General features: G+C 42.0%; 1 protein-coding gene and 2 long non-coding RNA genes across 9 annotated transcripts in view; 2 read left to right on the top strand and 1 right to left on the bottom strand.

The window, feature by feature from the left end:
* The window catches only part of LOC310848415, a 667,736-nt gene that overhangs the window by 212,879 nt on the left and 437,099 nt on the right, over window positions 1–17,758 (top strand). The window lies entirely within an intron of this gene.
* The window catches only part of CDH10 (cadherin 10), a 396,680-nt gene that overhangs the window by 100,868 nt on the left and 278,054 nt on the right, over window positions 1–17,758 (bottom strand). The window lies entirely within an intron of this gene.
* Window positions 11,462–12,975, top strand: LOC310848111. The gene is made up of 3 exons (XR_014566170.1): window positions 11,462–11,841; window positions 11,952–12,043; window positions 12,729–12,975. It is a non-coding gene; the product is annotated as an uncharacterized lncRNA (long non-coding RNA).

The following is a 17,758-nucleotide window of genomic DNA, read 5'->3' as shown; positions in this document are numbered from 1 at the left end:
GCAACCCTCAGAGTATCTTATGGCATGACCACCTGATGTTGAGCTGTATGCTGGAACACAGGTGAGGAGTCAATGTTTCAGGCCTGTTGAACCCAAACAGCATCAGGTTCTGGGTGTAGGTAGCTAGGACCATACATCAACTCTAACTGCTAATGCAGATTATACTAACTGTATCTAGTGATTTGCATTTTCAGTAACATAACTTTGTAAAAGTTTGTTTGAAAGAAGTAATCAAGGAAAGAGTTGCATTTCAAACAGAAAAAAAGGATCAGAAGGATGAAAGAAATCATTGTAAAAGACTTTAGCATGGATGTAGCACTTTATATTATCAAAGGATGTTGCAGAATATTCACTAATTAACTCGTTCTCACAACACCCTCTGTGCTGTTAATTACTATCAACCTCATGTACTAGTATGAAAAACGTATATTCAATGTACAATTGTAGCAAAAGGGACAAAATGAAGGAATTGTGTCTCATTATAATTTGTCCTCCAAGAATTCAAAATCAGGTCTCTGCATGGCTATACAAGTAAAAAGGTAAAGGAACCCTGGATATTTAAGTCCAGTCAAAGGCGACTATGGGGTGCAGCACTCATCTCTACTTTCAGGTCGAGGGAGCTGGCGTGGGTCCACAGACAGCTTTCTGGGCCATGTGGACAGCATGACTAAACTGCTTCTGGAACAATGGATCACCGTGATGAAAGTCAGGGCACAGAGAAACACCATTTACCTTCCCACCACAGCGGTACCTATTTATCTACTCGCATTAGCATGCTTTCAAACTGCTAGGTTGTCAGGAGCTGGGACAGAGCAATGGGAGCTCACTGTATCGGATGGTTTTGAACCGCCAACCTTCCAATTGGCAAGCCCAAGAGGCTTAGTGGTTTAGACCACAGCACCACCCATGTCGCCAATTAGCGATCTCTAACAATTTATCCCCAGAGCAGTCCTTTCTTTTACTCAAGGTTACCCTTTGATACCTGAAGGAGCGTCTCCACCCATATCATTCATCCTGGACATTGAGTTCCATCTCTGAGGGCCTTCTGGTGGTTCCCTCACTGCGAGAAGTGAGGTTACAGGGAACCAGGCATAAGGCTTTCTCAGTAGAGGCACCCACCCTGTGGAACGCCCTCCCATCAGATGTCAAGGAAATAAACAGCTATCTGACTTTTGGAAGACATATGAAGGCAGCCCTGTTTTTAATGTTTCATGTTTCTTCTTCTTCTTCTTCTTCTTCTTCTTCTTCTTCTTCTTCTTTTTCTTTTTCTTTTTCTTCTTGTGTTGGGAGCCAGCCAGAGTTTCTGTGGAAACCCAGCCAGATGGGCGGGGTATCAATATATTATTATTCTTATTCTTATTCTTATTATTATTATTATTATTATTATTATTATTATTTGATTCTCCAATGTTCTCACCTCTTACAACATCACGTGCGGATCCTTGAGAATAGAGAACATAAAAATGGCAAATCTGTGAATGCTCTTTCACTTTTTCATTGAGGGTTTTTGTTGCAATACTACTACTAGCAGGTTGGTGTGGAGGGGGAGAGTTGTTGTTGTTGTTGTTGTTGTCAGAGGTGGATTTAGGCCAATGTGACCATTTCTGCCAAACTGGGCAGGGGCATAACTTGGTGTCACATCCATTGCATGATGAAATGAACGGAAGGTGAGAGGTGGCATGCCAAATTTTGGCCTTGCACAGGGCACAATGGAAATTGGAAAGACCAAAGTCTGCCCTGTTGTTTTTGAATGGAGACAGTCCAGCTCTATGCCAACTCTTAACTTCTATCCATCTCTATATGTAAGTGGCTTCACGAGAGCACTGCGAACCACTAGCAGTCAAGCAGCATGAATGCTACAAAGCTATTAACAAGCCTAAGGTAGCTGCATTATTCACTTGCGCTGGCCATTTAAAGATAACCTGGTAGTTCTTTAATGCAGCATGACAACTTGAAAGCAGAATGCAGCATGGCAACTTGAAACCTGCTTGAGTAGTCAACATCACCTCCACCCGAACCCACCCTATGACACCAGCATTTGGGAATTACGGTTCTAGGGGAGGGGGGGGAATAAAGATCACTTGACCGAGATTCAGCATCAGCTGTTCAAAAAGCCTACCTACTTTCCCCCATGCCCTGCAGGGTTAAGTATAATTTGACTGCCGAAAGATCCACTCCTATTATGTTTAAAGGTAGCTTGCTTGGCTAGACTTGCGGTTTAAATTGTCACTTTAAACTACAAGTTTTTGAGGAGTACCTTTTACCATTACGGGCAACGGGAAATATAGCTCAAGGGCATGACTGTACAACCCTGCACAATGCCTACATATATTGTGTAGTCAAAAGGAAAGTGGAACAGTTCCAAATGCATGGAAGAGATGCAGTCTGAAATACACAGGAGATTATCCTATATAAATACATTAGTGGTGCCACTATTATGAGAAGAATGTCTTGTCTTCAGTATAACGGGTGACTTTGAATTTAAGAGTGTAGCTCAGCCCTTTCAAATCACATTTAATTCAAAGTTGCTAAGTAGGGACATGATTCAGGCACTTCCTCCTCCTAACTTCAAGGAGAGCTCAGTAATCCGCTCCCATTAAATTCTAAAGCACATAGAAGTGCTTAGAGTCTGCTGGATCGTGTCCTAATAATTATCAACAGACCAATGCAAATTTGCTTTCAAAAGGAGATGATTAGTACAATTAGATTTCAAAGAAAAGCTGATTTTCCCCACCTCCTTCTAAAACACAGTGATGCATTGGAAGAAATCACAAAACCCAGCTATTCAAAACAAGAGTAGCAAAGGAAACAAAGTTGCACAAAATATATTTAATTATGGGGAACAACAGCATCAATTGAAAAAGAAAAGAAAAAAGAAGCCAACAAAACCGGGTCACCATATGTTAGTGTGTAACAATATTCAGCAGGTGTCTAGAATAATTGGAAGATTCTGATTGTTCGTTGAAAAGAGTTTTATCAAAGCATGCATGGCATCTCCAAGTCAGTAACTGTGACAGAACTCTGGCAAGATTCTACAGCTGTTCCTGGACAAAGATTGCTTAGCAACCATGACCCATGAATTGGTAACCTGGCAATTGGATTATTGCAACGTGCTTTGTGTTAGGCTGCCCGTACATTAGGTTCAGGAGCTAGTCTAGAAGATGGTGGCATGGTTTGTAATAAGGGTTGGCCCTGTCCACTGCTGAGAAAATTCCTTAAATCCAGGTTGTTTGGCTATGGATGAAGGACTGACAGAGGGCTGTAGTCTTGGTCATTCCTGCAAATTGTACATCTCCCCTTGCAAACCTACTTTCAACATCACATCAGTCACAGCAGCTTGCAGCGCAACACCCAGTGTTACTGTCTAAATCCCTGAGCAACTTGGGATCAGGCTATCTCAGCGAGCATCTTATTCCCTATATATTTGCCTAGTCTTTGAACTGGTCGTGTTGTTCAGATGCCTGATTATCGTCTTCCCAAGCAACTACTGTATTCCGAACACAAAAATGGAAAGCGTAATGCTGGTAGTCAACAAAAGAGGTTTAAAGACTCTCACAAGGCAAATAAAAAATGTAGGATAACACTGACAATTGGGAAACACTGGCCTATGAGCGCTCCAGTTGGAGAACAGCTTTACCAAAGGTGTCATGGACTTTGAAGATGCTCAAACTCAGGACGAAAGGGAGAAACGTGCTAAGAGGAAGACACACTTGGCAAACCCTCACTGTGATCAACTCCCATCTGGAAACCTATGACCCCACTGTGGAAGGACGTGTGGATCCAGAATTGGCCTCCACAGTCACTTATGGACTCACTGTTAAGACTGTGTTCATGGTAGACAATCTTACTGGGCTATGAGTGATCGCCAAAAAAGAAGACAAATATAAATTTACCTAAGCACCATGGTCATTTACAGTCTCTTTAGGTGCTACATGTGCTGGAGGTTCAGCCCATGGTAGTTAAAACTTGATCCTCCAGTGCAATGGCACCTTCCCTGTAGAACATGTATCTCTTGAAATTAGAAAGGCCCAATTCTCCTAAAATATCCATGTTGGTTCCCAGTACATTTCTGAGCACAATTCAAAGTGCTTTTGCTGACCTTTCAAGTCCTAAATGGCTTTGGTCCTGTATACCTGAAGGAGCATCTCCACCCCCATCACTCAACCTCAGGTCCAGCTCCGAGGGCCTTCTGGCAGTTCCCTCCCTGTGAGAAGGGAGGTTACAGGAAACCAAGCAGAGGGCCTTCTTGGTAGTGGCACCCACCCTACTGAGTGGATGGGTGGAAGGCCCTCCCATCAGACCTGAAGGCCGTCCTGGATCTGAAAGGTTTTAGTGGATGAAGTTATGTTGTGTTTACATATATTCTGTTGGAAGCTGGCCAGACTGGCTGGGACAACCCAGTCAGTTGGGAGGGGTACAAAAATATGTCCTCCTCCTCATCAATACCTTTGTTGTTGTTTATTCGATTAGTCGTGTCCAACTCTTCGTGACCCCATGGACCCAGATACCTACATCTCGTTAAATGTTTAAAAAACCATTTTATTTTTACAGGCTTTCCTGGCCTGGAAGAGTGACTTGACTTGTGGGCACTGCTTGATGGTGTGTGTGTGTGTTTTAGAAAAGTTCGTCTGTTTTTAAATGTTTTCATTGTTGTGTATTATTGTGGCACTATCTTTAGCAGTTTATAAATATTCCTAATAAATAAATGATAACATTAATAAATTGCACTACTCAGGGATAGGGATGGCCAAATACACTAATTCTGGTTTCACTCTGTTTCTCTTTTTTCTTCTTCCAATATTCAGTTTTCTCCACATTTCTACACCAGTTAGCAATTTTTAAAGTCCTCATGAACAGCCACCAACGTTTTTGTGTGAATTTCCCCAACTATACATGTCTGAATACACAATTTTGCTTAGAATACACATTTGCAAAGTGATTTCCCCTAATATATAGCCTTTTTGTATGCTATTTTCACCAACGTACTTATCTGCACACTTACCATAATATATGCATTTTTTTATTTTTGCAAATGGCTTGGCTGGAGAAGTGTACTGCAATAGACAGATAAGAGTAAATTTTGAGTGATAGCAGTGTTTTGGTTTGCATGCTATTTTGGAAAATGCCAATTTGGAAAGTTTGCTTTTAAATGCAAACTGAATTGAAATTCTCCCCCATCCGTGTTCGACAAACACCCTGCACCTTAGGGAAGTACCAAACCTTCCCACTATTTTATTCAACGATTCTGATCTCATGAATATTGGCAATGTACAGAACCGCTATCCACCAAAAGGATAATTGATTTTCACAATGGTATGATTTTTGCAGTTCCAGAATGGTTTCTACACATGTTACATACTGCATGCATAATTAACTTGATTGCATATCATTCCCTATTCAAAAGAACAAACTTGGCTTTTTCACAGTTTTCCCCATTCATACTCACTCATATGGATGTACATTTCACCCTCAGATATTTTTGCCTTCCCAAACATTGGCATTATATTTTCAGGACAATTTTCTCCAATACCCAATTTTAGCAAGTGACACAATTCTCCATTTAAATAATTGCCAGCTTTTACAAATTGTTCCTAGCTCTTGTTCTTCATGCAGAGTCCAGCTATTGCACTTTGCTATTACAATTTCTGTCAGCCCTATTCTGATCCTTTCTTCCTATTTAAAAAAAAAAATCAAGCATGGTGAGCTATTGTGCAAATGCTGGACTTTTACTTATCAGTTCCCCCATTTAAAGCCCAACTCCAACAATATTTCACACCACACTGTTTCTCATGGAATCAGAAAATTGCAGAGTTGGAAGGGATCCTAAGGGTCATCTAGCTCTGCAGTGAAGGAATCACAGCTAAAGATACCCTGACAGATGGCCATCCAACCTCTGTTTCAAAAACCTCCAAGGAAGGAGAGTCCACAGCCTTCCGAGGGAGTCTGTTCCACTGTCAAACAACTCTTACTGTCAGAAAGTTCTTCCTAATGTTTAGCTGGAATCTCCTTTCTTGTAATTGAAATCCATTAGTCTAGGCCTACTCTCTAAGGCTCCAATACTTTGGCCACCTCATGAGAAGAGAAGACTCCCTGGAAAAGACCCTGGTGTTGGGAAAGATGGAGGGCACAAGGAGAAGGGGACGACAAAGGACGAGATGGTTGGACAGTATTCTTGAAGCTACCAACATGAGTTTGACCAAACTGTGGGAGGCAGTGGAAGACAGGAGTGCCTGGCGTGCCCTGGTCCACGGGGTCACGAAGAGTCAGACACGACTAAACGACTAAACAACAACAAAACAACCCTCTGAAGCAGCAGAAAGCACACTTGTTCCATCTTCCATGTGACAGCCCTTCAGACATTTTAAGATGGCTATCATATCACCCCTCAGTCTTCTCTTCTCCAGGCTAAACATACCAAACTCTTTCAACTCTTCCTCAAAAGGCTTGGTTTGTGTGCTTCTCATTACATTCCCATTCAACACATAGCCTTACTTAGCTATAACTCTTTTTGTTTGGCTATTACAAATTGGGGGAGCGGATGAGGTTTTCTGCTTGTTAAAATTTTGGGAAACACAACAGCAACCCCGTACTCTAGCCTCCATTAATTAAGTCTTGTTATAACTTTGGAAAGATAATGGCTTAAGTAATAGCCCCCCCCCCCAGTGCTTAATTTTGGAACCTTTTGTTTTGATAATTTGATAACTGGCCAAGACAGTTAATGAACCACATGACTCAAAATCTCAAAATCTCTGTCTGACATGCCAGTTGCCCCTCAAATTACTCATATCTTTCCTATTTTTTTGTTTGTTTCTGAAAGTCTGCAGAATCAGTGCATCGGGGAACATTACAATACGGCACTGAGGCTGTCAAAGAGAGAAATCACCAGCAAGAGAGCTGGGCTCACTTTGCATAAGTATATTCATTCATTCTCTCACTCGCTTGCAAGCGAGCAATGTTAAGAGAACAAAATGGAGAGAACTATCGGAGCTTCCTGAGTTTCCCACTGGGCAGCTTGGGACCACAAGAAATAGAATCAAATCATATCTGAGACGGCAGCCATGATCACACCAGGGGAACTAAATGTGCCCCGGGATTGCTGTTTGATGACATCTGGGCTTTGTAAACTCCATTCTTCCCAAAGGGGCTCCATATGTAAAAATCTGATTCTGTTTCAGCCTAGCCACAAATATTACTGACAAGTGGGATGTTTGGTAAGGCATGTAGTGCATATGGCACAGCAGAAAGCCTGATTATAAAATAAATACAGAAAATGAAATGGAAAGCCTATAACGGGGCCATGTGGCACTACCCGAGTCCTGTAAAAGCTTTCAGGTCAGGTTTGCATGTTGATCGTAGCAGCAAGGGAATTCCGCTGCAAAATCACTTGCTTTACTTTGTCCACTCCCAACTTGAAAGGACTCAGAGTGATACACTAACAACTTGTGGCTACATAGATACATTCTATTCCAGAATCAGTGGAGGTCGAGGACTTGGTATTTTGCTTCTAGGTTAGGTAAAAGGTACAGGGACCCCTGACCATTAGGTCCAGTCACGGATGTCTCTGGGGTTGCGGCGCTAATCTCGCTTTACTGGCCGAGGGAGCCGGTGTACAGCTTCCGGGTCAGCATGACTAAGCCGCTTCTGATAAACCAGAGCAGCGCACGGAAACACCGTTTACCTTCCCGCCAGAGCAGTACCTATTTATCTACTTGCACTTTGACGTGCTTTCGAACTGCTAGGTGGGCAGGAGCAGGGACCGAGCAACGGGAGCTCACTCCGTCACGGGGATTCGAACTGCCGACCTTCTGATCAGCAAGTCCTAGGCTCTGTGATTTAGCCCACAGCACCAACCGCGTCCCACTTCTAGGTTACCCACACCCAATCTAATTCCATTGTATCTCCCCTCCCTCCCTCTAAATAATACTTATTGTGAAACTGATTTAGTTATTGGGGTGGGTGGGAACAAGGCTCACTGCATTGATTCTGCATTACCCTGCAGTGTGTCCATTTGAAAACAGATGCAGGTGGTTCTGGCAACGGGGGTGTGTATCCATCCAATTATGTTGTGGTTGGGTGTAGACTACGATAGCAATCCCCACTTTCTTTGTTCTTCACTCGGGGCAATTACAAAGAGGAAAAGGCATGGATAATCTAACTGTGGAGGGTTTTCAACTGTGTCTCACATAACTACATCTACCTAAAATCAATCTAGATCGAAAGCAGCATACAGTGATACCTTGGTTCCTGAACTCAATCCGTTCTGGAAGCCCATTTGACTTCTAAAATGTTCACAAACCAAGGCACAGCTTCTGATTGGCTGATTGGCCCCAGAAACAATGCTGACAGCCAAAACGGATGTTTGGCTTCCCAAAAACATTTGCAAACTGGAACAGGTTTGCAACATTCGAGAGCCGATTTGTTCAAGAATCAATCAATCAATCAATCAAATATTTACTACGGTCATAGACCAGCATAAGTAGGGTGGGATACAATCATTAAAAATCTGTAAAACATTTTGGAAAGCTAAAATTCTTCAAACAGAAGGTATATATAAAAGGAAGCTAAAAGAAGGGTTAGGAGCATTAAACGGATGTGGAAGAGCATAAAAGATTAGTATATAAAGGGCTATGGTTATCAGTTTACAAAGCACTCTGATATGATATTAAATCCTGATATGCATATTAAATCCAGTTTGTGGCACAGGTCATCATCGGACGAATTTTGATTATTGCTATGCAGAACCTGGCAACATTGTATTTTGCAGTAGGGTTGGTATCTGAAAGCAGCAGGGAGGTATAGACTTGTCCTGTGCGCCCTGGGTACTTATGGAGTAAAGGTTAAAAAAGGTAAAGGACCCCTGGAAGGTTAAGTCCAGTCAAAGGTGACTATGGGGTTGTGGCACTCATCTCGCTTTCAGTCCAAGGGAGCTTTCTGGATCATATGGACTGCATGACTAAACTGCTTCTGGTGCAACCGGTCACCGTGATGGAAACCAGAGCTCACGGAAACATTGTTTATCTTCCCGCCGCAGTGTTACCTATTTATCTGCTTGCACTGGCTTGCTTTTGAACTGCAAGGTTGGTAGGAGCTGGGACAGAGCAACGGGAGCTCACTCCATTGCGGGGATTCGAACCGCCGACCTTCTGATCGGCAAGCCCAAGAGGCTCAGTGGTTTAGACCACAGTGCCACCTGTATCCCTACTTATGGAGTAGTAGGGAGATGAGGCTAATATGGATGCTATTTGGTAGCCAAGCCATTCAGGAAGCAAGGTACCACTGTATTCCATCCATATTTTTTATGATATTTGGATAACTAAAGGCAGATAGGTGTTTTTTTTGGGTGGGGGCATGTCATTTAATGCTAGCAATCTAACAGAGCCTTCGCCTTCAAGATAAGTGGGAAAGAAACAGACCCTACAATCATCATGGTACTTCAACACTACCCAGAAAACTAAAATAACCCAAGACACACTGGTTCTTTCAAGAGTCTGAATATGGGTGATACACACACACACACACACACACACACACACACACACACACACACCCTTCAGCAGCATAAAGATTACCACAAAATAGCAGTCAGTATTCTAGCACAAAGCAAGTCAAAACTTAACACAAGATGTAGTGTTGCCATGTTTTGTTGGATTTGGAGGAGGCTGAATTTCCAGTAGTATCCAAACTCTATGCATCTATGCTTGCAGAATGCAAGCGTCATTTACTGGGAGTCTATAAACCAGTTTCCAGCTCTCTCACACAGAGCTATATACATATGCATATTTCTGAAGGCTTGGAAGATAAACAGGAATTAGGGTCATATTTTGTCAAGAGAACTTTGCCGGGGTGAGAAAATGTAACCTATAAACTGAAAATCCCATGTTAAATTGAAATGCCAGATGTTGTATCATATCACATTTACTAGCAAGCATCTGCATGTTAATATTGGTTTATTCCTGTTTGGCTTTCTGTATGTGTAGCCTCTGGCTAAGCAGTCAGCTGTAATAAGGGAAAGCAACATCCACAAACACTGAGAGATTTCTGAAACAAATGATGTTTCCTAGAGTTTTCCCTTCAATGGATATTTATGTGCCCTTCAAATTGAACGGGTCAGGTAGAGTCCTGGCGATTAGACTTTTGCAAACAATTTTCACAGAAAAGAGAAACTTGGTTCCTTGGTTTCAGGAACGGTGATATAGCAAGGAAACATTATATTACAGGGTTGATATGTACATCATTCTGAGAATGCTTCATTAAGCACAGCTAGATCCAAGTGGGGGGTATGCAGCAGAGTATTTTAACCTATATATTTCTACAAATATGTCCCATGCCAACAAGAAAAAATACTGGGAATTATAGTTGCAGAATATCTGAGTGTAGAGATGAAATGAAGGAATTCAGTCTTTTTTTATTCTTTTCAGAAGTCAACATTTTCCCTACCATACGTCCTTCTGACATACTGCCCTCAGTTTGATGACCCATGCACAAGACTTTTGTAGTGATTTCAACAGACACTGAAGAATTAAACTCTATAACAAGCAACACAGATGACCTTTGAAAGAGGATGGTCTAGTCTGATTTGCCTAGAATGTATTTAACCTACATATTTGGTGAAGTAAGGTACTGAAAGTTGCTAGTTTTCTCTTCCATTTGGAAGACTGATTCACAGAGAAAAGTCACATCCCAAAAAAACTAAAGGAAAAGACACATACCTTTAACTTTTTTAAAAAATTGTATACTACAGTTATTTAGTTTGTGCGTCATAATATATTAGAAGCACAAAAGTTCAGTGATCCCCATGCTGAAGGTTTGTAATCTAATTTATATAACTATTTATCACTAGGTTTTTGAGAGAGCATGAGGATAGAAATTGAAATTTTAGCTCTGGGACTGGAACTCATGTTTCAAATTCATAATGGCTCACTAGCCTAATTAAGAACAGTTGACATTTTCCACCTGACGTGGAATTACATTGCAAACTTCTGTAATGAGATGAGATCAGAAGGAGCATGCACGGTTTGTAGGCTTCTCGTGAGTACCTGGTTGTCCACTGTGGCAAGGAAATGTTGGACTTCACCCAGATGCCTCTTCTTATGTTCTTATGAACATAATTATGAGTCCTGCATTATACACTACATAGGCCTATTGCTAAAGATAAGGACCAAGCAGGCAAAACAACTGTAAAACACTCTTATCTGCAATTAAGATAAAGCAATTAGGATGTCCTTTTCTCTAGCTTTAATGGATATATGAGATCAATCATATTAAAATTAGTAGCACTATTGTAATATAGACAGTTACAGATTGACCTGTGCCTCCATGGACAGCTCTGAGTCCAAAATGACTCCTTTATCATCCCATTGTCAGTGGAATCATGCACATATTGCCCATCCCACTGGTTCCACTCTAGTGCTCTTTGCTGCCATTGTTGTGGGCATTGCCTAGGCAACTCTGACAATCCACATGATGCAAAAAGTCAAGTGGTACAAAGGCAATGTGGGAGCCAAACACAATGAGAGGCAAACACATCACAAAGATGATGCTTGAATCAGGCCTGAGAGACTCCTATCTATATTTTTCCTGGAGTCATCATCTTAGTCATTTCATATTTTCAGAAATTTTACAATATGACACATCTTCCATCCTATGATATGTTACAGATGACTTTTTTTTTTTAAGAAAGAATTAGATAGTTATATACTCCTCAAAACATGTTCCTCTCAAAAACTGTTATGCAGACCACAAGATGGCACCAAAGGATTTAAAATCATAAACCTTGAAGGAGGAAGCAAGAAAGAAACCTTGATGGGAATTTCATCAGGAAACTCTATTGTTCACCTTCAGGTGGGTCAATACATTATTAACATAACCCTGCCTGCTCTGACATACCACTATAATGCCTAATTTAGATTCATTTAACATGCTTAATGTTTCGCTTTTGTGTGTGTGTTCAGAGAAGCAGTAAGACTGTATGTATGGGAAATGGTCGACTTCAGGGAGAGGTTTCAAGGGTAGCCAAAGAATGTAACATTAGCGTGGCTTAAAGGTAAGTGACTTTTGAAGAAAGGATTGATTTAAATGAGAATTTAGCTAGTCTTGTTATCCTATGAGAAGACGCAGAAAAAGACAAATTGCAATTTCTATAACCCAGCGATAATGCAAATTGTCTCATTTACACACATACACACTCACACATTAGAGCAATAGCCTTTTTCCTTGGAACTGCATCACAACCCCTACAATATTTTGGTGAATAAAGGGTTAAGTATCCATAGCAATGTTAAAATTATTTCTAATACATTTTAAAAAAAACTGGCTTGCACATAAGGAGGAGCTCCTTGTTATTGGATCTAGGCTTTGAAAAGTACAAGGCAATGGGGGGAATTGTTTAAGAACAACTTTCTGTTGTAAACACAAGGCTTTCACATCTCGATAAACCCTGTTTTATGGTATTCCTAGGACTGCAAAAACATGAAGGGTTTCAAGCATCTGGCTGCACCACAGACATAATTTAAGGCGACAGACAAATACAATTTTGTAATTTTATCCACATGATCTTTCGTCTTCTTCTTCTCTTCTATCCAATTTAAACCGGCTCTGGCATCCTGATCTCTGTTACTCAAAGCACAGACTTCTGAATTAGTCTGAATATGTATAGGTAGCAAACCTTTAATAGGATTATTTCTACAGTACTTCAGATCATCATTTAGTTTTCAATTCTTATTTCTCAGGGCTCTGCAGAAAAGTCTCTCTGTGAGTGTGGAGGCAGGCACTCCTTAAGAGAAATATATGCATAAATCATTCTCCTTTGAACCAGCGTGTTCGTAAAAGCTGAAAAAGATTCAAGGTTGTAATCCTGCACAGAAAATTAGATGCAAAGGTACTGTCAGAAGCTTTTGCACTGGGTCTCAAATCTTATGTGTCTTCTCTTCCTTTTTTAAAAAAAAAGTAAAACTTTTACTATTTACAATGTTGCTATACATGCTAAAGAACATAGTTGTGGTGAGACTCCCAGATACCCATCGTCTTAATTTGCTCAGAGATCATGTGGAGCAAGTTGTGTGTTTGTGTATGTGTGTGAAAAGCTAGCTGGCAAATTTGAGATATCATGTAGTTCAGTGATATGATTGATTGATTGATTTCAAATATTTATTTGATGCCCTTCATTATAAAATTCCTGGTCAGTGTACAAGGTACATTAGCAAAACAAGGAACTAAAATTATAGCGACAATCCACAGAAGAAAGCATATCAACATAGTCATACCTTGGAAGTCGAATGGAATCCATTCTGGAAGTCCGTTCGACTTCCAAAGTGTTCAAAAACCAAAGCGTGACTTCTGTTTGGCTGGAGGAAGCTCCTGCAGCCAATCAGAAGCTGCAGAAGCCCCATTGGATGTTTGGTTTCCAAAAGAACGTTTGAAAACTGAAACAGTCACTTCCAGGTTTTGATTCTTTCAGGAGCCAAGCGTTCGAGAACTAGGCTGTTCGAAAACCAAGGTACAACTGTATAAAAATCACTTAAAACTGGACATTTAAATCAGCACGTGTTTTGTTGACTATACAGTGGTGCCCCGCAAGACGAATGCCTCACAAGACGGAAAACCCACAAGACGAAAGGGTTTTCCGTTTGCGAGTTGCTTCGCAAGATGAATTTCCCTATGGGAAATCTCCGGGGACCTCTTTTAAATGCTGGCGGTGGGGAGCAAAGCCTTTCCAGCCCTCCGGCCTTCAGAAGAGGTCCAGGAAGGCCGGCGGGGGCCGAAAGGCTTTGCTCCCCACCGCCAGCATTTTAAAAGCAGTCCGGGATAGCAGGGAAGCGCTTCCCGCTATCCCGGATGGCTTTTGAAGGCAGGCGGGGGGAACAAAGACTTTTGCCCCCCACTGGCCTTCAGAAGAGGTCCCGGGGTTTTTTAAAATGCTGGCGGGCGGCAGCGAAGGCTTCGCTGCCACCCACCAGCATTTTAAGATCGCCCTGGACAGCGGAGAAGTCCTCCGCTGTCCCGGGGTTTTTTAAAATGCTGGGGGTGGGAAGAAAAGCCCTTGTCCCCCCCCCCCCAGCCTTCAGAAGAGGTCGGGGGACAGACTGTCCCCGGACCTGGTCTGAAGGCGGTTTCCATAGGAACCCACTGATTGATTTTCAATGCATTCCTATGGGAAACCGTGCTTCGCAAGACGAAAAACTCGCAAGACGAAAAAACTTGTGGAACGAATTAATTTCGTCTTGCGAGGCACCACTGTACAGTGGTACCTTGGGTTAAGAACTTAATTCGTTCTGGAGGTCCGTTCTTAACCTGGAACTGTTCTTAACCTGAGGTACCACTTTAGCTAATGGGGCCTCCTGCTGCTGCCGCGCAGCCACCGCACGATTTCTGTTCTCATCCTGAAGCAAAGTTCCTAACCCGAGGTACGATTTCTGGGTTAGTGGAGTCTGTAACCTGAAGCGTCTGTAACCTGAGGTACCACTGTATAGGTCTGCATCAACAAGCCCTGAAATACAACTAAGATTGAAGCCTGTCATCCTTCAGGGGTGAGGTGATGCCACAGCAAATACTACCCCTCCCCATTGCCACAAGATATACATGTGCAGATGATTGAAGAACAAGGAAGTCCTGATCTCTTGTTGTCTGTCTCGAGAGACAATGGAGTACGACTCCAAGGATGAAGTCAAACGGGTGCATTTGCAGCAATGAAGTGACCTCCCCAGGTATAACTGAAGGGACAGGCTTGTGAGGGGCAATGCATTCTCTTGGATAGCCAGGTCGCAAGTCGCTCAGGACTTCTTATGTCAGCAGCATCACTGTGAACCTGTCCAATTCGGAGTTCAAGTTATGACTTCTCTTTATATCAGCATCCCAATTTCAAGAACATTGGTGCTGGCACAGAGTGGCCAATTATGCCTCATGCATGCAAGAAGAGGTCACAGGTGCACATAAAATTCACATACGCTATATATAGCTACACATTTTTAAAGTACCTACTATAATTTGAAAAGAAATAGAATCCATCACACATGGTGATGATTGAATGACCTGTGACCACTCTGTCTACTCACTCATCCTTTCATTCATTCAGCCTTTATTGGCATAATTTAGACAATAAAATCATAAAAGAGAGAGAGAGAGAGAAAGAGGGGAAAAACCCAACCATCCATAAAACGTTGGTAATCCAGATATTTTAAACACACAAAACATGTAAAAGATTCAGTAGCCACCATTAAGTAAAATTAAGTTGTTTTAAATTTGGCTATAAATTTGACTATCTCGGCTAAATATCCTAAAACAATCTCAGTAGTTCCGGGTGTATCATCCCTCAACAGATACTGGATTACAAATCCTTTGCAAGTAGATCCTTTAAGCTTCAAAGGGGCCACAAGTAGGTCTCTCCAATGAATGTTGAAGAGACGGTAGTCCAAAATTATATGGTATATTGTATCTGGTGTATTCATGCCACAAGAGCAAAGTCTATTCTGGAAGGGGATGTTTGGCAACCTTCCGGACAGTTCAAATGAGAGGGATGCATTTAAGAAGGTTGACATAAAAAACTCTACTCTCTGTGTGCAACTTCAAGGCCCTGTTCTTGAGGTTCTTTGCTTCAAACGAGATTTGGATTGGACAGTCCTTCAAACAGAGAGGATACTTTGAAATAGAGGACTGTCTCTGCCATGTGGTACTTGTAGCCACTCTGCATTGGCATGTAAGTGGCTGAGGTTGCCCCATGTTACCCTGGCAGCGAAAGAATTGGCAGTGCTGCTGCAGCTCCCATGCCATCAGAAAAGCATGGGGTTGGGATGCCTTGGTGATGCACCTGAAAGCATAAAGTAGGCATGTGACACGTAAAGGTAAAGGGACTTATGACCATTAGGTCCAGTCCTGACTGACTCCGGGGTTGCGGCGCTCATCTCGCTTTATTGGCTGAGGGAGCCGGCGTACAGCTTCCGGGTCATGTGGCCAACATGATAAAGCTGCTTCTGGCAAACAGAGCAGCACACAGAAATGCTGTTTACCTTCCCGCTGGAGCGGTGCCTATTTATCTACTTGCACTTTGATGTGCTTTTGAACTGCTAGGTTGGCAGGAGCAGGGACTGAGCAACGGGAGCTCACCCCATCGAGGGGATTTGAACTGCCAACCTTCTGATCGGCAAGCCCTAGGCTCTGTGGTTTAACCCACAGCGCCACCCACGTCCCATGTGACAAGTAGATGCTTGCAAATACATGCTCATGCTACACAGGAGTTGAGCCAAGTGAGTGCACCCTCTGCGGCAATCCTAAGAAGCTGCAAGGATGCATTTAAATTTCACACAGTTTGAAATGTTTGGGTATGGCACACTGGCTCCTAAAACACCCTGTCACCCTGTTGGTAGCTTATTGCACAAATCTACCTAAATACCCATAGTCAGGATCACCCTTGCATCTTCCCCCACCTAGTTCCCATGCCATAATATTCTGTTCAGTCTATTTTAAGCAGTAAGCTCATCTAAGGCCAGTTAAGGCAAAGAAGAACATGTCAAAACTGTGCATAATCTAAATCTATGTCTATATAAGTATTAATGCTCTCAGGTTGTTAGTTTTTTTTTTTAAAAAAAGAATTAACTCTACCTGCAGTAGATATTCATAGTCAGAGCTAATCTCCAGAAAAGTAGATCTGGCCTATGACTTACAGAAAATAAAATGAATCTACTTCATTCCCCATGTATCCATTAGTATCTCTCTCTTCCCCCGCCAACGTCCTTTAAAATTTATGCTTGCATTTTGTCACCAACTGAAGATTAGCATTAATGGACAGCTATGTAGCACATTCTCCATCAGAGGAGAAATCCCCCCCCCCCCAAAAGTCAAAATGCATAAGACTTTAAAACTGCAAAATGTGTATATTTAACCAGAACTTGCTTCAGAGAGCAAGGACTATTTTAGCTATACAGGGCTATGACTCTCCACATCACTGCTGCAATGCTCTGTGTTACCAGCAGGGGTGCAATTTCAAGTTTCTGTAGGGGAGGCAAGATTCGAAACACGGTTCAAAGCCCTGTTCTAGTATATATTCAATATTAAATTGCAAGTGGCCTATGTCGTCTTTCAAAAAACCCATCAGGTAGCCTGTTATTTTAACCACCGCTTTGTATTGCTTTTAAATGTTTTTGTGTTGTTGTACGCTGCCCCGGTGATTTGAAGTTATGCCAGTATATAAATACTTTACTAACTGAATAAAAAACAAGTTTTAAAGTCTGCATGCTAATATTGATTCAGGTTTTCTCAGAGTTGAACTTCTATCTTCTTCTTTGGCGATCACTTGTAGCCAAGTAAGATAGTCTTCCATGAACACAGTTTTAACAATGAGTCCGTAAGTGACTGTGGGGGTCAATTCTGGATCCACACATCCTTCCACAGTGGAGACATTGGTTTCCGAGAGAGAGTTGATCACGGTGTACATTTGCTAAGCGTGTCTTCCTCCTAGCATGTTTCTCCCTTGCATCCTGAGTTTGAGTGTCTTCAAAGCCTGTGACACCTTTGGTAAAGGATGTTCTCCAACTGGAGCGCTATACAACAACTGATACACAAGAGAGAAGTACTGGCAGATTCAGGATAACCCCAAAATAAACACAATTGCCCACCCACCCCCAACAACAAAAGAAAAGTCTGTAGGGTAAAAAGCTTTAAAAAGCCAGTCCCATAATAACTCAAGGGAATGGAATGGGGGAAACTTGCAATCAGGTAGGAGGTGGGAACAGAATGTAATGCCTGGACTATGAGAGAAGAAGATTTA

The sequence above is a fragment of the Podarcis gaigeae genome, assembly GCF_964106915.1.
Source record: "Podarcis gaigeae genome assembly, chromosome: 7".
In the NCBI taxonomy this organism is placed as follows: Eukaryota; Metazoa; Chordata; class Lepidosauria; order Squamata; family Lacertidae; genus Podarcis; species Podarcis gaigeae.
This window is presented reverse-complemented; position numbering and strand designations above follow the sequence as displayed.